The sequence below is a fragment of the Gavia stellata genome, chromosome 4 (assembly GCF_030936135.1).
Source record: "Gavia stellata isolate bGavSte3 chromosome 4, bGavSte3.hap2, whole genome shotgun sequence".
Lineage (NCBI taxonomy): Eukaryota > Metazoa > Chordata > Aves > Gaviiformes > Gaviidae > Gavia > Gavia stellata.
In genome coordinates, this window is record NC_082597.1 from 13,574,015 (window position 1) to 13,592,038 (window position 18,024).

Here is an 18,024-nt window from a genome sequence, read left to right on the forward strand (position 1 = left end):
CAGCCTGACACAGTAAGCTTGAATATACACCACTGGAAGGGGAGAATCAAGACATATCTATAAGGAAGCAATAACAACGGAAGAAGTCTTAATACCTTGGCAGTGATAAGTAATTTAATAGTTTTAATATTTTATCCAAACAAATTTTCTTCAATGGTTTGAGATGAGCATCCATCACAATTTATTATTACCTGAAATGAATAATGATTGAATTTCTTTAATTAAAGATCTTTGTTCCTCTAAAGGCATTCATATGTCACTGAATGTATATTACTAATTGCTTCAAAAGAAGAAAAAAAGGATTCTATACAAAAATACTAATTACTTTCCTTCTGAAGAGTAGAGGTTGGGAAGTGAAGCTTTAGTGTTTGCGTATGCCAAATGTTTGTCATTAGAAAACCTACAAATCCTTAGAACAAGGGATATAGTAACATCTTATCAAATTGCAGAAATAATAAACGTAAGGTGACCTAAATATCTGTAGATTCACGCAGACAGTAAAGTACTTTTCATACCTATATTTAAAAGAGTGATTTATAAGAGACAGAATCTCACATTTCTTTGGAATGAAACCAAATTAAGAGTGATAAGTAAAGGCCAATTGGTGTCACAATAGTATATAAACTTCGAGAAAGTTAATTGTTGCAGAAGTGGTATATTAGTTGGTATTAAATCTGGTTTTATTTAACATCCATTAAGAATATGGAACAGTGGAGTAAGCAACATTTTTTCCTGAAGATGCTGACAAATTAGGGAGAATTGCATAGCAAAAAAAGAGTATCAATGGGATTAGAAGGGTTAATGTAACCCCAAAAGATGGGATTTTATTTTGAAAAATGCAAGCTAATCCCCCTCTAGAGGAAAACAATTCAGAACACCAATCTTCAGAGAGAAGCGGAGTGTGAAATCCAGTATGCTGAACAAGCCTGAGTAATAATAGACAGCAAAATAGATATTTCAGCAATCAGTGTAGGACAGTAGCAAAAAAACCCTGAAGCAGCAACATACTCAAGCCCATGAGGATAATTCCTCCCTCTCAAGAGAATTTCTTCTTAGAGCATTGATTCATGATCAAAACAAGTTGATCAACATGATAGTTTAACAAGTTCTGGTATATTAACTGAGCTGTGGTTATTTTCTACACATTGCTGTGGCAGATAGGAGATACTGCACTGAGCTCAACCCTCAATAAAAGCAGTATAAATTTATACCATCTTGTCTTTCATCAGGCCAAACACTGAGGTGCAGATAGCTACCCTAGCTCAGCTGACACAAAATACTAGGTCCAAATGCAGTAACGTGTTCCTGAGTCTTATGCCTCTGTTGTGGGGGCAGGGGGTGGTTGGTTGCAGAAAAGAGAAGGAGAACATGTTTTGTTCATGGTAAAACAATGGCTAAGACTAAAGCAACTGTTTGGAAGTACTACAGAGTGATTAAACTTAATGGGATGGTACAGAACAAATGAAAGTTTACTATCAGAAATTTCTGTACATCAGAAATAAGGAATATACCTTAATGCAAGGCTGTTAGACTCCGAAATGAAAGAAAAGGCTTGTTTGTTTGAGTGATTCAAAAGAAGTGAAAAAATACAGTGTATGAGACAATTCATACTTTACCTGAGAGATGGCTAAATCATAACTTAACAGAAATATGAGAACTGTTTTAAGGTGACAACCTGGTTTTTTTAATAAATTCATAGGAAAAGGGAATCCATGTGACCAAATGTACATCTATAATGCAGGTAATTATATCTATGCTAGTCGTCATGTCTCCTTTTATAGTCCCTTGGGAGAAATAGGCCTTTCTAGGGTGCAATTCCTGTCATTCCAATGTAGATGTTTCAAATAAGTCAGGTGTACCCTGAAAGTATATATTCTGCTTGACTGACTGTAAAGGGAATTGAGGATCACTGGTTCAGATGTACGTGTCTATCCCACATGTTATGAATAAGAAACAGATGTGAGATAATCTGAATACAAAACAAAATTCTAGTACTTAGAGAAACCTGCTATGATTCTAAAATATTTAGTCTGTGACACCGGTGAAGCAAGGTATACTTTCTCATTACTTGTGGATCCAATTTTTATTTTATTCTCTCTAATGTGTAATGGCATTTGAATAATACCATCCCTTTCCATCATTACCCTATGCATCCTGTCTTTAGTGTCTCATTTTTAAGATGAAGACCAAAGTACTGTTCCTGCCTGTGGAAGAGGAAGGCTATGTTTTGCATAAGATTGTGTGTTGCTTTGTAATGTATTCTGTGTCTGATATGAATACGGCCTGACTGCATAGTTCACTGTGGCAAATACATTTTTGTAAATGACTTAATTTCTCTGTCTCATCCAGCAATCTTACCTACATTGCAGACAAGAAAACAGATCGACATTGGCTGAGATATGTTCTCACTATAGGAAAAAACCATCTTATACAGGAAAAAAATGCTTTCTCATATGCATATAGTATTCATGCTACAGCATTTAAAAAGCCATTGTCCCTCGAGCTTGGGAGAACAACATTCAGAGTATGCAGGGGAAGGCAAGGTCTGCATGTTTCAAAAAGATGGAGGGAATAGCAGTACTCAAATTTAAAGAGGCTACTAAAGAAAACTATCTGAAGCATCACCAAACAGAGACTTGTCATGGGGTACAATCCAGCTGGAGGAAGTTCCACCTAATTTGTACTGTACTTATTTTAAAATTTCTAAAGCAGAAGCAGTAATTTACCTGCTTGTTAAAAAAAAAAAATCATGGAAATAATATCATTGTACATCTAAGAAAATACTAAGCAGCATTTGTTTAGATGACAACTATGATACTCTATGGCTAGAGATCTTACAATCTTCTTCCTGTTTATTAGTCAGATTCTTTGGTAAACCCAGATGCACTGCTTAGTTTGTTTTCTTTGCATCTGTTTCTGATGACCAGCCATATAGTTTCCATTGATTACTATAACCTGACAGAAGTGTTCATACTGAAAAAAAAATAAAATTAAAGGAAAAGATGGTGCAAAAGTGTTGTCCAAAAAAAAGGAAAAATTAATAGATAAAAAGAAGGGAAGAAAAAGATATGAAAGTGTTTGTTACCCAAACGGATTGACCCCTTTCCAGCTTTGCTTCAGCCTTCACACTTCATCCTCAGCTTCTGCAGCAGTCTGCATTGAGTATAGGCTGCTGAAATAGTGTGTAAGAGCTCTCAAGAATCAGTCTTTCTGAATGTGGATAGAGCAGAAATTCTGCATTGGTCCAGAACTACTGAAAAACAGCATTAAGTGGTTGAAGCAGTATGTACCAAATTTATGTAGAGCAAAATATTCACTAATTAGGACATCAAAAATTGGTTTTGGCATGTTCTACTAAATGAGCTATCCTAGTACCGGACATACGCCATCTCTTTGGGAAAGTACCTTTGAAATATATGAACCTATAGACAGCAGCCCAGGCCCAGAAGTGTTCCTGTCTAAAAATGAACTGACACATTCAAATGTAGATCCATCAAGACTATGTCTGAAATACTGTTGTTAAGGAAATCTGAAGACAACACAGAACTGATTCATAAAGCTATGGCAACTCCTAAACAAGTGCTGTGAGTGAAACATTAAAACTAAATACAACAAGTGAGAGCCTGACAAAGTTTGTACATCAGACGGCTATTTTATAATGGTGGAATCCAAACAGGCTCTGAGAAACTGAGACTGTTAGTACAAAACAGAGCCAGAGAACTGACGCACTGTCCATACTGGTTAATTGTTAGCACACTCCTGGCATGGGACTGGAATAAGCCAGCAGCCAGTTTCACCCTGACATGATATGGGAGACAGCATGGGCCACACACAATGCACAAATAGTCAAGATGAGGAGGAGGAATTTAACTATGTAGATATAAACTGTGAGAATAAAACGATGGCCAAGTATCTTTCTCAGATTTTGTATAAACTCCAGTAGAAGTTTATAACTCCTTAAGACTGCTAACGGATACCAGTACATCACATGAAGCATCAGCAATTTCCAAAACAGCCAGAAATTTCACAAGAAACATCTCTGCATATTCCAGTGAATAAGCCTAGCCCCTCAAAATGAGCACACTTCAATGGAAGGAATACTACATCCTCAGTGCCCTTTCCATGAACTGATCTTAGATTTACCTCTCTACCACCGAGATGAAATTTTTTTTTTTTTTTTGTTTCCCCAGGCTTGCTATAAGATGTCTTTCATTTCCTCTGGTCAGGAACAAGTTGTTCTCCCTCTTGGGAAAGCTGCACAAGATAAAGCTGGAGGCAGCACCGTCACTCTGCTAACACTATAGTCTGGCCCAGGCAGTTCTGATCTCCTGATTCCAAGACCTCAGACCACCACTGAGGTCTCCAGAACTTTGACTCTGCTTTTGCAGTTCTTCATTCACAATATTAAGAAAGTACCTGGTCAAACTGGAGACCCTGTATCTTATGGCTTGCTCATCCCCAGTTCAGGACTTTCTAGTCAACAGTACTGAGGGTTTGAAGAAATGGAATTGTTAGGGGGATGGTGTAAGTTTTTGGTTTGAGACTTATGGAGGTTTTCTATCATCCTACTATCTCTACTCTTTTACATCCCTGAGTCATTGGTGAATTTTTTCCTTCCAGTCATTTCCTAAAGGAACCCAGTCTTGGTTTAGTTGCTTCTTATGGCTACTCTGAATAAATAGCAGTCTGTTCATGCTTACTTTGTTCATGAAGGTATGCTTCTTTCTGTTGTCTCTGACAAGAGATATTGGGAGATACAAGGTCTGATATCTCTCCTGCTTCCTGCCATACTTTCTCCTCTCTGGACAGTTACTCCAACTGTACATTTGCTCCTGACACCTTTTCTCCCATTTCTTGAGAGCATTCTGATGTTGAGAGGAACTTAGGTCCATTTGGCAACACTTGCATTTTTAGCCCTGCTGTATTGTTAAATGGCACTTGTATCTCTTGTTTGTGAGTTTAAGGGACATTTGATGCCACAAAGGGAATGTGCACGTGAGCCTAGTAGTGAACCACTGACCCATTTGAAGTAAACCATGTGAACCATTGATACCTAGAAGTCAATGACATAAAATTCTTCTGTCCAATATGCTGCTAAAACATCCTCTTTCAGTTTTCTCTTTCCGATTTACCACACCATTTTGCCTTGCCATCCCCCTGTGAAATGCTCTGTTTTTCCTGGGTCTGTCTCCTTTAAAACCAATGGAAAACAAAGGTTCATAACTGACCTTTTTCTTTTCCATCTCAAAATTATGAGCTTTTATATGACATCATAAATTTGTTCCCTCAGCTGGAGTTCGCTGTAAACATATCCCTCTCATGCTGGCTTTTGAGTTGTTTCATTTTTTTGCTCATTTTTGTTGCTGTTCTTAGCTAGTAATGCCAGAAATACTTAAAGATCAAAAATATTGTGAGTCATGCTTCATTGTCCACTTCATTGACTTTGCTGTAAGACGTCATGTTGCCCTTTTCCCCACCCCCAGCCTTGGCCACTTGTCCCTTCCTACCTTCCGTACATAGAAATCAATATTTTGTGTAAGATAGTTTCATAACAGCCTTGTGAGACGATCAGTTGTCTTTCCTATGTTAATTCCAGAAATAAAATCTCTGAAAGATTTCTAGAAAATGCTGTTACCATGCAAGAAATACTGCTGTTATATTAACATAACTCCTGGAAACACTGCTTTCCAGATTCATTTTTGCAAGGTGTGTCTCACCTTACAGAGTGTCACAGTTTTAGCTGCAAGATATGTACTCTCCTATTTACATCCTTTTTGTCCTACACATTGAGACTGTTTTATACTTTGGATTGACTTGAAATATTTTTTAAGCATCGTGTTGTAATCATCTGGTATAAAGTCTAGTTTAATAAATATTTTACACATTATAGCAGTTAAACTAAAAAATAAGTTATATATATAGCCTACTTTATGAAGGGATTCAGTCTAAATCTTGTTAGTAAGAGAAATGGTAACCTCTCAGTAGCACAGGGAATGACAAATTTGAACAGAGGGAGTCATGGCAGCAGACCAGTTATCCTAAAATTCACACTAATGAGACTTTCATATCTTTTCTTGTATAGCTCTGATTAGCAGTGAAACAGTGTGCAATTGCTTCCATATTTCTGAATAAAAGAAAAAGAAACCATAGACCTCCTTAATGAATATGGATTCCTGAAAAAAAATATACATCAATAATAGCTAGTAGCTATTACACTGTATTAATGGAAGTAGTATTAATTGCATTGCATTTCAAAGTGGTAGTGTTATGGTTTTGCTGCTTCTTATTAATGTTTGTGCACTGTGTAGTACATTTGTGGATAACTTTGCAAAGCATTTGATAAATCTTTTTTACATATGTTGCATAGAAGGTTTTTAATTACTATTAGCAAGCATTTTGTTTCAAAACTAATTTTATTATTGGTGAAACTGTTTTCTAACGTAGGCTTATGTGGTCTGTATTAACTTTGAACAGTGCTTCTGTTAAAACTTATGGGGACACTTCTCCTAGGTGTGTGCGTGCCTAACTCTTGTTGACATTACAAGGAGTTAGTCTGCACACTGGAGAAATAGGTCCCTTTAGAAGACCTTTTAGCAAAAAGAAATACAAGTGTGTAGACATAGATTTTCATCATTGCATGTTATTAAGAGATAAATACCATTGCTCCGATGGCTATTTTGCCATTAAATTCTTATGCCCAAGATGAGGCTACATGCAGTAAGCAGTCAGACATTATTGTTACTAGGTCTACACAGAGATGTGCCATGCAGCTAGGCTTTGTGCAGAGCTGCAGGAACTCTGCCTTCAGGACAGGCAACTACTTGTCTCTGTTGAGGAGTGCAGGGCACGTTTGTGTCTGGTAGCTGCAGCCGATGTCACTACTAGAACCCAAGAGCTCTGTTGGCAGCACTGCAGACTGATTTCAGTCTTAGTGACATTAGTGAATGAATTAGTACTAATTGAAGAACAGTTTGTTTGAGAAAACAGACTTTTTGGCTTGCCTTCACTGGAATCTGGCCAGGCCAGAGAAGTTTCTCCTCTGTTCTTGCAAGCAACATTATTAGAAAACTAACCAGGTTATCTTGGACTGTGTATCTCAGTGAAAAATGGCACCTTTTGAAGCCAAATACCTCCCAAACATGGTACAAGGGAGAACCTACTGCAATACTGGGGCATGAAGAAACTCGATTTTTTTCCTAATTGCCCATAGTCTAGGCTCTGAGTGAATCTAGCCTTCCTCAGAGGAGATCTGGGAGATCCCAGCCTAAGGAGGAAGAACTACAGAGCTGGACTCTAAAAAAGTACCATACAACCTGTGCTTGTGTACTGAGGCATGTCTAAAGTTTAGTCTAAATGTGTTGAACAATGTTTTTGTTGGTTCAGTATAATGTAATGTCCTATTAAACAACATTTGTTGGGTTTCCAAATCTGTTGTCAAAGTACATTGTGTAGACGTTGTGACGTGGTGATTTGTAATATAGTGCAATATTTTATAGTAATAAAGTAAGCTAATACACTATGAAACAAGTGAGTACATTATCTATTGTGCTACAGACACGAGACACAGCACTGGGGAGATGGGAAGGTGTGATTTTCAGGCACTTCCTAAACCACTTAAAAGAGCCACAAAACTCTCTTGGCTCCTATGGTTTGCCTATCCAGTAAAAACGCAGGAACTAAATTAGTCTTCTAAATGAGGTATTCATCCATGTGCAATTCTTTAAGCAATTTCCTTTTACGTTCTTAAAAAGGGAAGGAAGGCTTTAACAATGGCTATACTTGCCCTTTGTGAGTAATGCTCAACTTTTTTATTTTTTTATAAACCAAGAGCATACATTTGTTAAATACAACACTGCCCTTCTCAGGAAGCCTTTGGGTGACTCATAATTCAAACGCAATCAAAACCAACACCAGGATACATACACCTTTGCTGTGTCACCTTCAGATTACAGCTTAAAAAAGGACATGGAAGCCAAAGCTGTCAGGCACAAACTCTGAAAGTTGACTCACAAGTGTGTCAAAACAGATTTCTAAAAGAAATAAATTGCTTTCCAAAGCCAGATTTGTCATAACTTGGAACATTATTTCAGTGTATAAGAAACATACTGTGCAGTTTTCCTGTTTGGTAAAGGAGGAAAATCTTGCCTTTTATTTATTTTGTACCTTTTATTACCACGAGCTAAAAGAAGGCAAGCTTTCTGTGCACGCATTCCTAGGGTCCCCTTATTTTTAGTGTATATTTCAGTTAGGTGCAAATTATACTTAATGGACTTTTTACAGGTTTTTTTTCTCTGACATAAGCATTTTTACTGCATTTCATGTGTTCTAGACAGAGAACTTCTAAAGATCCTGTGATAATTAGAAAAAGACTCTATATGCATGAACAAAAGCACAGACCCAAAACCTTTGAATGCAAAAATATTTTAATGGTCTTTAAATGCATTTTATCAATTAATTTCCATTTCCACAATTAGTTGGCTTTTTTCCTAGCAGAAAGTTTGCTAATATTTTAAAAAGATAAATGATAGTGATGATGACAGCAATAATAATAATAATACACTTTTTCTTAAAGAATAAAAAAATTCATTAGGTAATACTTCAGGGATTAGTTAGCATCATTGAAAATGTTTGCTGAATATGGGAAATACTGCAGTAGTCTCTGCATATATTTTAATAGCTTAACTAAATACGTTTGACAACACAAAGTCAACATATTTTTCTTACTATCCATGTGAAATAATTTCTGTATTTTAAACTACTTGTTCTCAATAAATGTGATTATTTTAGGCATCTGGGGCCAAGCAGTGCCTTTCTAGTGTAGTCTAAACACTATGATATCTCTGAAGTAGCACAGAATACACCTTAATCTGTTCCATAGGGAAAAAAAGGAATGACCAGTGGAGAAACTTGTTCCTTTTTATTTTGTAAATATGATCCTAGTGGGATAGTGTATCAGAAGACCCAGCTGCTCTTTTGAACAGCTGTTAAGCCTTGTGCTATTTAACATGTAATGTTCTGAGGAATAAGTCTCAGGAATTACTAAAAGAAGATGGAAAGATTCTGGCAGAGTAATTCAACTGTGTAACCGAAATGAAGGACGATTACATCAACAGGCAGTCCTAGAGCAGTCCAGAGAGAAGTCTGGGGAAAAGTCCACAGAGCTTTGACCTGTGGCCAGTGAGAGCCAACAAATGTGGCAGAGCCAAAGACAGTCATCTCCATCCAATTTCTACCCTTCTTCACTAGCTTTTTCCATGCTTTACCCAGGTCTTTCCTCAGTCTGTATGCTTATTGCTTGTCACTCTGGCTCCATTTTCCTTCATTTGAGCAATTCAGAGAAGCTGTCGTTCTTGAATGTCAGCCCAGTCTTTGAACTTAGCCTTGCTTTGAGCAGGAGGTTGGACTAGATGAACTCCAACTGTCCCTTCCGATCTAAACACTTATATTATTCTATGGTTCTCCATCTTTCTCATGTTTGGGGGTCTAAGGTGCTAAAAGAGAGGGTCTCTGACTGAATGTAGTAAATCACCATCTGGATAATTTTAAACTTCTTCCACAGTACTTCTCAGAGAGAAAGAGAAGTTATTTAATCTTGTCTTCTTATTACACCATATTAAATATATATATTTATAAAAAACAAATATATATTTCTTCACATATGAAAGTTCTTTACAAATTGATGCAAACAGAAAGAATGAAGACATACTTTTTGGTTTCAGGTTGCCAGATATGTTCATTGAGATTACATACACAGCAAATTATTCTCTACTACAACTGAAAAATAATGCAGTGTTTATTTATTATATAGCACTCCTGAGAGACCTCAATGGCTTGTGGGGTTGGCTTTAAAATAGGAACAGCTAGATAGTCTGATCCAGCTAACATTCACTACATGGACATCAACTACAATGATTATCTTTACTAAGGTGAATCTTAGTTAAGCAAGAGGTTTATCTTGTAACTTGTTCATTGTATACCAGACTTTCAACTTTATCAAGCTCTTTATCCTAATAGAAGCACGTTAGGATGCATTGTACTAAAAGAAGAACCAGCTATATACAGTTTCAGTCAAAACGGCCCTTTTTAAGAACTCATCTTATGATAAATAATTGTGAATGTACATTTTTACAGGTCCTTAAAGGCAAAGCTGAAACTGTTTTACATACTACATACTTCAGCCTATCTTCCCAGGCTTCCCTTGCGACACACACAGCCACGTTCCCCTCAGCTGTTGTTATCAGGGATCCTGCGTAGACAGGCACGTTCCCCTCAGCTGTTGTTATCAGGGATCCTGCGTAGACAGGCATCCTTCCTCATCTGAGCTGGGCAGCAAGCAGCGATCCCTGTATGATGAGGAAAACAGGCACCTCTATGGTGCCATTCAGCTACTGTAAACATCTAAAGTAGCTGAAATGAAGAGTATTCTTAAAAAGCCTACTCTTCCCTGTTGATCATTAAAGTTTTTTAAAACTCACCTACCAAAGTTTTGTATTTAAATTTCTACTCACATCTGGTCAGATGAATCCCAACTTAACTGTAAAAAAGTTAGATTTCTAGTCTACACTAGTCAAAATAGTTGCCTCTGCAACCAGTGGTGGAAAATACACACCTGAAGAGGATGACTTACATCATTTCATTCAGTCATTGCTTAAGCAGCTTGTTCTCCAAGTTTGCCCATCGTGCTCCACTGATCACAGAGAAGTCTGGCTGAGGACCTTAACTTAGCTGACCAGCCAGACAGACAAGGGTGTGTGAGATGAGTCCTGCCCACACTCCAGAGGCAAGCATAGAGCAACTGAAGGTATTAAAAAAACGTCCGTATTATCACAAAGGATGGAATCTGTCTCATGCACTATAGCTAAATCTGGAATCCCACTTATGCTACCATAGGAAGTAATCCGGGTTTCTTTATAAAAGGGAAGTTATAAATGTGGGCTTGCAGAAAATAGATTATTTCAGATTAAATATATATTAATATCTTTATTAAATTACAAGTTTTATTAAAAAATTTAATTGTTTTTATATAATGGACTTTTGTAAGGCTTTACATGCAACAACCCCACTCCTTATTTAAAAATGGAAAGAAGTAAAATTAGTATGGCTTACATTGAATTGAAAAATTGGTTAACTGATTGATCTTTTAACATAATTATAAGTAGGAAATCTGTGAGGGAATTTATTTTTAATGAGCTTCCTCTGGGATAAGTTCTTGGCTTTTGACTATATTACACTTTTTATGAATATCCTGTAGAAAACATAAAATCAATACTGATAAAGTTTGCTGATGGCAGACAGACTGGTCCATGTCATTGGACAGATGACATGTTACTGATAAAGAGCAATGTGGAATACTTAATAAATTAAGCATCAGCAAACAGGAAGCATTTTTATGCCATCAGTGTAAATTAATTCCTGAAACACAGAGCAAAGAATGCAGCCCAAACTTGCCAAAGTGCTTTTGAATCATCATGGATAATCAGCTGACCATAACATCACAATGAAAAAGACAAATTCAGCACAATTTCTTAAATAAAACTTCTTATTTATATATTTTTCTCAGTAAGATGCCATTGGTAAACTATTTTATTGCATTTATTATGAATGTTAACAAAATCAATGAGGTCCTGTTCCAGATCGTGTTTTCCTGCTTCTTAAGTTCATACTTGTTTTTCCATCTTTTTTTCCATTTTCCACATTTACTTCAAAGTTGATACATGACACTCCCATATACTGTGCAAAGATCAAACCTCTTGCAGGAGTCTTATCTTTAACTAAAGTTTCTATTATTGTTAGTAATGACCTGAAATCTGGTATTTCTCTAGGATTTTCCATACAGTTCTTTCTTTATCAGCTAAAGTAATGGCTGATTCAATTGTCCATGTGCAGGGTAGATGGAAAGATGTTTCCTTAATACCCAGCTCCCATAATACGTCTTGTTTCCTGTACAGACAATTAAGCATATCATTTCAGAATTTATTTTCTGTGAGGAAACTTGCAAGCAGTTGTTCATTAAAAGCTTGCAGAAATGGAAGAAAAGGACCTGGCTTAGGAAAAGTCGTCTAAAACAGAGCTGAAAGGATAGAAACCAGATAGTGAAGAATTAGGATTCAGAAAAGATGTTTTGGGTCATGTAAACAGTTCTCTAAGGAGTTATGTTGTAGGATGATCCTTTTTTTCAGGAGAGAGGAAGCACAGTCCCTGACCTACAACACTCTGGCTGCCAGAGCCTACTAGCTATAAAACTGCCTGAAAGACATTTATGGTTAACATGAGAAATCTATTTACTTAAAACAGCTACAACCATACTCTGTGTCAAGTAGATAATAGCAGTCTGATGGAGAGCATCTATTTGGTTTCTTCCAAGTGTGTATGCTACCTTCCTTCCCCTGAGAAGTACCTGGGTCAGGCAGGTCCTCCTGTAGTAAAGACAGATCGCTCCTCCCTAAGGTCCTCCTCACAGAGAGGCATTTCCAACGGCTGTGGGATCTGAGCAAGTGGAAAAGGGCTCAGGGCAGAGAGCTGGAGATCGACAGCCTAATCCAGGAACCTGCTGAGAAGAGCAAGGAGCACACACATAGGCCTCAGAGGGAATGGGATGAAATTCTTCTGGGGACTGGCAGGGAGTATACAGAGCTCGTTCTAACTCAAGTTGTTGATTTCACTGGAAACAAGGACCTGTAACGTAGAGACATAGTGAGCAGGGCAAGGTGTTCAGAAACCCCTTTTGCTTCTATATTCTCCAGCTAATCATTTTACATTTTCTCCATTTGAAAACTTATGCATTTTTGTTATACTATAATAAAGCCTAATGTTTGAGGTTTTGGTTTGGTTTTATAGATAGATAGATAGATAGATAGATAGATAGATAGATAGATAGATAGATAAAAAAGCCTTTAGAGCTGACTGTAAGAAGGAGTCTAGACAGATCTAGTTTAAAACTTTGGCTAACCTGGGATTCCGTCTCAGGTGGGAAGAAAACACCAAATCAAAACCAGCTACATTGCCACAAAATAAAACAGTATCCAAATCACCAACATCCCAGATTGGCATATTCCACATATTGCAGATCAAAGGTTTGAATGTTGAAATTAAGGACTGATGATGTTTCGCCTCTTGAGCTGTAGCTCCGACATAATTTCTGTGGCTATCTAAATGTGAGTTAGTAATGAAGAAACAAAATTACACAGAAATTCTAGGGATTTCAGAGATTTTTACAAAAGCAAAAAGTCCTGTTACACCGGTTTTACAATTTGGAGTGATACAACACAAAGATAATATGCATCATTGTAATTACGAAGTCAGAAAAAGAGCCCCAAATGGAAATATACTGCTACCACTTTCCCTTTTGTAATTTAAAACTATAAAGGTTGTATTTGGAAATATACACAGATCTCAAAGAATAACAGAAATAAGAAATAAATAATAGTGGTTTAGAATGCAATATAATAAGTAAGAAAAAATTAATTTTCTGTATTGGGAATAATGTTGCAAATTAAACCCAACAAATTTAGGAAAGAAAGATTAATGCCTCTGGAATTTTGCAGGTGGAGGATCAAACCTAGTCTCTAGAGAGTGAGTATTAATTTTGAAGTATTCACAAGCTTTTTTTTTTTGATCCCCTGTATTGTCTGAGAGATAAAGAACTGCAGTGTAACAAGATACATATTTTTGTCATTAAATCAAAATGCATCTATTGCAGACTGCTGGTGTAGAAGTTGCAATTCAGTTGCATTTCTAACTCATTCATACTAGGAAAGGGATGAATAAAAATTCATGACTTGTGCTTGTGCACAGAGGTACCCATTTTTATTCATGAATATGTGATAGCTATTTGCACACTGCTTTTTTCAGTTCTCATTAACAGTAAAGAATCTTTACCAGATTAAGGAGAATTATAGATGTTTGTCATGTCTCCCATTTAAGGTCTTTCGTTGTATAGCAGAACACACAACTTTCAGAACATTCTTCAGGGAAAAAATATTCAGTGGAGGATCTGAAGATATTTTGGTTTGCTTTCTGTTGTATATTTGTTAATATTTTCAACTTACAGCAGTAATTTCTAAATTATTAAATTCTGAGTAGCTGGACATATAATTTTGTTGAAACTAGAACAGGATTGTAGTTGGTTTCCTCTAGCCTATGAAATATTGTTAAATTTAAAATACCTCCTACTAAGATTGAGTCCTAGACCTTTTAAAAAATTTCACTTAGAAATAGAGCAACATAGTCTAGAACTGTCAATTGCCTGATAGGTCAAAAACTTACTTATGATATAAGAAACAAAAGCCTGCTTATAATATGATAAATTACTTCAGGCGCCATGTTATCAGGAACATCTAATATTTAGTGCTCACTAAATATTAGATGGTCCTGATAAATATTAGATGGTCGGTAGGTATTTTATCTAGAACTTAACTAGAAATTTCATCTGAGATCTGATTTATTTATTTTTTTACCAATTAAACGTTCAATACATTCTGGAAATACAGCTGCTTTTCACAAAAATGGCTTTAGTGAATCACCATTCACCAAGGAAAACTCCCTTTGTCAGAAGAGCACTAACAAGCTCTAATTTGAATCAACCTTTTCCTTCCTCTTCCCCTGAAGTAGACCATTTGTTGTTGATCCCTGTAACATGAATTATACATTTTAAATTAGCTCATAAGACTTAAAAACAAAACAAAAAAAAATCCAGGGGCATATTCCCCTACAAACTGTTCCCTCTCCAAGCTGATTAGGAGTATAAACCAGCAAAACTGTGTGGTGCCTGGGTAAAAAGCATACAGATCTACCTTTAGTGTCGTTTTATTTACTTATTCTTTGGGGAACCCCAAGGAAAAAGTATATATATCATCTGATTTGATGAGCATCACTGATTGATTGTACTGTTCATCCAGATTCCTTCAGCCAGCTATGGTCTTCAAGCACAAATTCATAGGTTTTGTTCTGTGATTGTATGGGTCTACTGAGGTATACGATGTACGGAGGAAGAAGAAGATGTTTTACAGATCCAAAGGCTACATCCAAGTTTGCTTTCTTATGCAGATAATTTCTGATTTTAAAAAATGAGGGACATACATGCTAGGTACCCTAGCAAGTCTTTCTAAAACCAGTAATTTTTAAGCTTAGGCCAGCTGTGATGCCCACAAGGTGCTTCACGGTTGTCAGCACCATAATCTTCTCTGTTTAACTTGTCATGTTTATGTACTGTTCCAATTTTCTCAGTATTGAGGGGTTATTTCCATTATGTTAGACATGTTGTCTAAATCTCAACAGTCTGAAATCGAATTATGTTCCTCTGAGAGACAGAGCACTGTCATAGGGAAAAAAATTACCTATTCACAATTTTTCTTGCTTTTCCTTGTAATACATTCATTTAATACTTATCACTTCCCAACTATCTTGTCAGGGTCCTTTATCAGCATCATTTTTTAGTGTTCTGTTCATTAACTTTTTAAAGTACTGCGCAGACTACATGTGACCAGCACACGATCTAAATATCATAAAATTCACATCAATACTCTTCCTCTCTCACTAGACTTAAGGACACAGCCCTTCTTTATGTTAATTGCTTATCTCCAAACCTTCAAGAATTCAGAAAAATGTGACATTTCTCCACCTTTTTTTGCAAGCCAGGTCATCTTGATCGATTTATCATGCTTTATACTCTTCAGTGTTCTGGACTGCAATAGTATCATGCCCATCAATCATTATTTCTCTCTTTTTTTTTTTCCCCAAGCTCCTACGGTCTTATGCTAAATCTTCTGAACTTTATGTCATTTTAACTGTTATAATTTAAATGGCTGCAAAGCTTTTACTAATTCAGCTTTGTTCTTCTTGATAAGTAAGTTGAATACTGAGAATTATCTCCTGACTGGGCGAACATAAAAGCAAAGAGGTTTATCTCTACTAGGTACATCATCAGTGTGGACAGTATCAAATCTTCAGCAGCTCAAAGCAAAGTGAATTACCTAGAGGTTCAACCAGGGAACTGAGAGTTTAGAAATTCGGTTCTCTTCACAGTTTTGTTACTGCTTGGACATCGGCCTTCCACTAACATCCCTTGCCAAATATTATACTTTCCTACACTAAACGATATACTTTCACAGCTAAGACTCAACCATGTAAAACTTGAATCTTGTGATAAGTTTTGTTTCTCCTGTTAGTCTTTTCTTTCATAATCTCCCACTGTTTGTCAATCTTTCTGTTCTACCTAAACCCCTATAACCAGAAATAAACTGGTCTGTCAAGCTGGTGTGAAGGAGCAGGAAATTGGAAGGAAATTATTACATTGAATAACATCTGGATCCAAAGAATCGAATAAGCATGCTATTGCTTATTCCAGCTTCCACCACTGTGGCCAAGTGGCATGATTACCTTTTCATTATGTTGCCATCGAGTGTTTATCATTGCGCCATGTGGTATGAAAATGAGCCAATTATAGTTAACACACCTGAGCTCCTGACACTTCCCATTGTCACAGAACAGATTTCAAAGGCAAATCAATAAAATTTAGAACCATGCTGACAGCTTAATGCATATTAAACACAAAATTCTGAACTTACTACAATGTAATTTAATAATGACAGAAAGGCAGTCAGGTGAAACCAGCAGGGTCTCAGTCTCTGTAATTTAACTTATTTGTTGCTTTATGATGAACTTTTGTCCAGTGCTCCCAAACCTCAGAGAAATCAGGAGGAGTGAGACTCTGAGCTCAGCTCTGAGTTCACTAACAGACATCCAGGACCATCTGAAATGCACTGGGGGTATCAAGAAATCTTCATTGGAATGGCAAAGTCAGTGGGAGACTCAAGATTTTCCAGGATGACAACTGAAGCTCTGAAGTCTCCCATAGATTCTGTGTCATATCTGCCAATCGAGCACAGATTTCTGAGTAACATAAGGTATGGCACCCTTGATACTAGACCTATGGTTGTGCATCTGTGTTAAGTTCCTAATTCACAGACTATGACATCAAAATTCAGTTGTCTGCATATCAGTGTCTAAATTTGACACAGGTGTCTATGTGTCCATTAAAATTGATGGGGGCTTCAGTAAACTGCATAAATGTAGGCATCCTATACTAATTGAGATGCCCTTGGGTATTCCACCTCAACTCCTGCCTATAGGTCCTTTGTCACAGCTGGGAACACCATGAGGATACATATTCCAACCCAAAAGACACTAGACAGTGATGCAACTGAACGGATATCTGGAAACCTATTTAGCACCAACAGAGTCCAGACAGTTTTTCAGGCCACTGCGAGGTTGCCATCTCTGTTTGGTTAGCTGAAATCTTTCTAGACTCAGTTCTCGGCTGCTCTACCACAGTTGCATGGTTCACCACTACTTCCGATGTGCTGCTTTTCTGTCTCCCATTAGAGTGGAGCATTGCATTGCAAGGTCTCCCATTCAGAAACAGTCACAGACACCAAGGGCATTTCCCTACGTGTATCTATTTTTATTCTTTTATTAGGGATTTTTCTGATCGCTGTTTCAAGGATAGGATTAGCTGGTTTTCAAATCAGGATCAGGACACAGAGAGGGAAATCCTGGGTACAAGGAAGGTAAGTCTGTTAGAGTTTGGGAACAGGCATCTGAGGAAGGGAGTAGTGGAGAGAAAACATGGATGCAATGAAGGACTTTAGAAGAGGAGGAACTGGCAACATAGATGTCAACACTAAGTTATCTGGTGACTCCTTTTCATCTATGCCTTAGTATGAAGCTTACATATAAGCAAATGAATGGATTTATTATTGAATATTTTTTCCCCCACACTTGCTGAAGACTTTTTGTGAATATATTTTCATGAAAAGGACTTTAGGACGCTGTACAAACAACTTATGCTCTTTCTACATTTTAACAGAAAATATTGGGAACATACCTTGATATTCATCAAAGTAACATGCCATAATGTAAGCTGAGATTTCTCTAATGTGCTTAGAAAGTGTAAAAGCTTAAATGGGAACAGATTCTAAAGACATGAAAGAGCAGAGACACTGGCAGAGTTAGGCAGAGCTTCTG

The 18,024-nt window shown here is 36.9% G+C and overlaps 1 protein-coding gene across 1 annotated transcript in view; it reads left to right on the top strand.

Moving 5' to 3' along the window:
- The window catches only part of MAGI2 (membrane associated guanylate kinase, WW and PDZ domain containing 2), a 765,547-nt gene that overhangs the window by 645,724 nt on the left and 101,799 nt on the right, over nucleotides 1–18,024 (top strand). The window lies entirely within an intron of this gene.